Source organism: Tupaia chinensis, unplaced genomic scaffold (genome assembly GCF_000334495.1).
Source record: "Tupaia chinensis unplaced genomic scaffold, TupChi_1.0 Scaffold000078_1, whole genome shotgun sequence".
NCBI classification, from domain to species: domain Eukaryota; kingdom Metazoa; phylum Chordata; class Mammalia; order Scandentia; family Tupaiidae; genus Tupaia; species Tupaia belangeri.
Genome location: NW_006159539.1, coordinates 687,303 through 691,179, shown reverse-complemented (window position 1 = coordinate 691,179; position 3,877 = coordinate 687,303). Strand labels below are relative to the sequence as shown.

The window sequence follows — 3,877 nt, the reverse complement described above, 5'->3', positions numbered from 1 at the left end:
TTTGTCCTGCGGAGCGCACTTGCCGTAAAAAAAAAAAAAAAAAAAAAAAAAAAAGGCAGCTGTGCTCTGCAGTCTGGGACCACCTAGGAGACCCACATGTAGAGGCAGGGTAAAGTGGCATGCACCTGGAATCCCAAAAACTTAGGAGGCTGGTGCAGAACAATATTGAGCTTGAGGCTAGCCTGGCATCACAGCAAGACCCTGTGTGACAGAGCCAGGAAAGGTAAGTATAGTGTAGGTCCCAGCGGGGAGGCTGAGGCAAGACCAGGACATACCAAGATCCTATATTTGGGGGCCAGCAGACAGTATAATGGCTACATCACTGGACTCCCACATAGTTGACCACAGTTTGAGTCCTGGATCAGGTGGCTTAAACCTCACACTGGGTGAGTGTGCATGCATGCCCAAAATCCAGAGAGGAGAATGGAGAGGGATTATTTAACTTCTCTAATTCTCAATTTCTTCATCTGGGGGGAAAATACCAAAGGAAAGACCAGAAGGATAATAACGAGTTAGTATCAGGAGTGGCAATACAGTGTTGAAGTGTCTAGCACATAGTAGGCACTCCATTCACCGAAGCTGGTATCACTACTCCCTCCTCTCTAGCTCTTCGGCCTCAGAGTGACCTCTATAGCCTTTCACGTCCTTCATTTTCTCCCAGTTGGATCACCTCTCCCAGGCTTCCTGCCCGTGGTCCAGCCTGGATTCCACAGTTCCTCATCACAGCCACAACCCTCAACATCGTTAATCCCATCAGCCAGCCCTCATGTTTCTCTACCAGACATCTGCAATGCAGGATCTAACAGCTTTGGTTCTAGAGCTGAACCACCAGGAGTGCTTATCTTACAAAGTCACTATAACAGCACATACCTTGTAGAGTTCCTCTGAGTGTCAGATAGTGTCTTCACATAGACTCAGACTGAGGACCGCTGGAGAAAAATCAAACCACACAAATTGATACCACTGCAAACCCAAGGTCTACAGCCTTGACTAGGCCCTCGATGCTGCCTATAAATCCTTCTTCAGTTTCCTAGTCACGGGCCTGCCTCTCTTCCTCTTTCATTACCTTGGAAGTTGTTAGAAACCTGTATTCCTTTTAAGAATTCTTATGCTACCATCTTCCATTCCCTCTTATAGATAGATCAAAGATAAGAGAAGACATGGCATTGACTCCTTCTCCTTCCTACCAGTCAGTTACCTTATTCACACTGCCATTCATCCTGACCTCCTGCCTTTTTGCTCACTAGAAAACAAAGCAAGACTACGTCCTGCTTAAGGCCAAGTTCTCCTGGATTCCATTCCCTTCTCTAACCTCCAAATCTGTGTCTTTATCCACCTACTCCTCCACCAAGACTCACACGCACTACCTCTCTTCAATTACTCCTAAATATTGATTCTTTCCAATTCCACATAGGCATGCCCAAGACTCTAACTTAAAAAAAAGGGGATGGGAGGAACCAGCAGATGGCTTAAGAGTTATGTTGCTGGACTCCCATGCAGTCAACGTGGTTTCAGGCCTAGCCCTAGCAGCTTAAAACTCACACTGGGTGCATGTGTATGCCCAAAATCCCAAAAGGAAAATGGAAAAAGGATTGTGGTGTGGTCATCCCCCCTGGGGGTGATTTCTCACTTTCTCTCTCTCTCTGGTGAGCACACATGCTCTACAGCAAAAATCAAAAAAACAAAGGTCTCCAAATCCCCAGCATCTCTCTCTACTCACACTGTGGAAAACACTCTCTCTCTCTCAGTTAGCTTACACCCCTACTTGTCATTCACTCTTCATTCCCTCTCAGTCATTACAATGTGGCTAGCTGCTCTAGCTGAAGTTACAAAAGACATCTTAATCGCTAAATCCAGGAGGTTTTATTCAAGCCTTATCTTACTTGTCCCTTTCACCAGTAGTATACAGGGCTGACCATTCCCAGTTCTTGAAACATCCTCCTCCCTTGGCTTCCGTGACAAATCTCTCATAGTTTCCTTTCTTCGTCTTTGGTCTGTCTGGCACAGATGGCTGGCTTTTCTTCAGCTGCTTGCCCCATCTACCTTGCAGCTCACGACAGAAAACATGGGAATCTTCCTAAATCTTTAATCTTGCTCAATTCTATAATCTGATTATCCTGTCCTATTGATAATATTTACTAAATCTCTCCTCCACCGACTCCCTCCTCTACCATCCCTCATCATCTCTCACCAGGAATAGCTTCCTAACTGGTCTTGCTTCAAGTTTTGCCCCTCTCTAATCCAGCATTCACTGCCAAAATGATAGGTCTAAAATACAAATCTGATTCTAACACAGCATAGCTTAGTTTAAAAAAATTTAAAAACTAAATCCTCACCGCCTTCAGGATGAAGTAAAATTCCTTAGCTTGGTTCACAAGACTTCCGATTAGTTCATCTGCCCCTGTTCTGAAGCTGTGCTGGCCACGTGTGGTTACTGAGTACATGAGAGTAGCTAGTCCAACTGGGATGTTCTGTAAGTATAAAATAAATGCCACATTCTAAGGAATTATGTTTCTACAGGACATCACTGGTGTAAAATGCACTTTCCATCTTTCTTCTTTTTTTTTTTCCCCTTTAGTTGCCAGGGGGTGTGTGCATTCACCAGAGAAAGATGGGGAAGGGAAGGCACCCCTCCCAATGGGGTAAGGTCACGCCGCAATCCCTTCTCCTCCATCCTGTCAGGATCTGGGGCACACACAGACATGTCCAACATGTTTCTCAAGCCACTGAGGCTGGAATTTGATCTGGGATTGGCCATTTGGGATCTGGCTTGTTAATCACTAGTCTGTGGGGTGGGCCTAGTCACCTTCTTTCTGAACCTAGTTAACTTAATACCTATTATTCGAGATTACCTTAGGTAACCCACTAAAATGCATTCCAGAACACCCCCTACCCCTACCACCAAGATCCCAAGTCTGAGTCCACTGTCCGTCCTCTGCTTTATCCATAGGAACCATAATAACCCTGTCATCACGTATCAACCCGTATTGCAATTATTGGTCTTCAGCTACCTTCTGAACAGTAATCTCCTTGCAGAAAAATGGAGGGCTTTCTATGTATACTCAGGCCCTACCACCACGCCTGACGCGTAAAAAGCACTCAGACATTTGTCAAGCACATGAGAACTACTTTTTCCTGGCCTGAAAGTTACCAGAACTTCCAGTTCTCCAATGAGAACAAGCCAACCATGATGAAGCCTACAGTGCACCAAGAGCTGTGGTAATGCCGTAATGGGGCGGAGGGCAGAGGGCGGAGGGCGGAGGGGTAGACATCCCAGTGAAGAAACCAGCCACCAGGCAAGTCTATCTCATTACACACACCTGCCTCTTCCAGTGAAACGGGGAGACGTGAACTCACGCTTGGCAGGCCAGGGGCCAGAGTTTGCTTCCTAAATTACTTAAATGGCCCATCCAACAAAAGAGTATGATTTGGCAGGTTTCAACACAAACAGCGAAAGCCCAGCACCTGTTCTACTTAAACAGCGCATCATTATAGTTAAAAACAACAACAAATCTCTCTCATGAAGCAAATGCTCATCTCATGATGCTTCACCATGGAGCAATTTAGAAGAATTATTATATGAAATGTGCCAAAGCATGAATTTATGGCTGATGCTTATTTGGCAAATATGGTTGGCACTGCTAAATGTTGAAAAACATGTATGCAAATAAGCAAATAAAAGTTTTTAAGCTCTCAGACTTAAATATTTACATTACCATAAATGTACAAAGATAAATGTTTATATGAGTACACATATAATGCATTCCAGGAACACATTTTTTAAATGTGATTGTCAGGAAACAGTTATGAAGTGGCATTATTTCTTTATGGGCCTCAGGGTAGCCTCTTAAAAATTAATTCTGACAGAATGTTAATG

General features: G+C 44.4%; 1 protein-coding gene across 1 annotated transcript in view; it reads right to left on the bottom strand.

Annotated features, from left to right (window-relative positions):
- Nucleotides 1-2,678, bottom strand: part of PEAK1 (pseudopodium enriched atypical kinase 1) — a 248,378-nt gene extending 245,700 nt beyond the window's left edge. Inside the window, exons 1-2 of the mRNA XM_027768913.1 lie at nt 2,337-2,678; nt 871-929 (exon numbers count right to left, since the gene is read on the bottom strand). The gene's annotated coding sequence lies outside the window, so the exon portion shown is untranslated. The remainder of the gene's footprint in view (nt 1-870; nt 930-2,336) is intronic.
- Nucleotides 2,679-3,877: the final 1,199 nt, after the last annotated feature.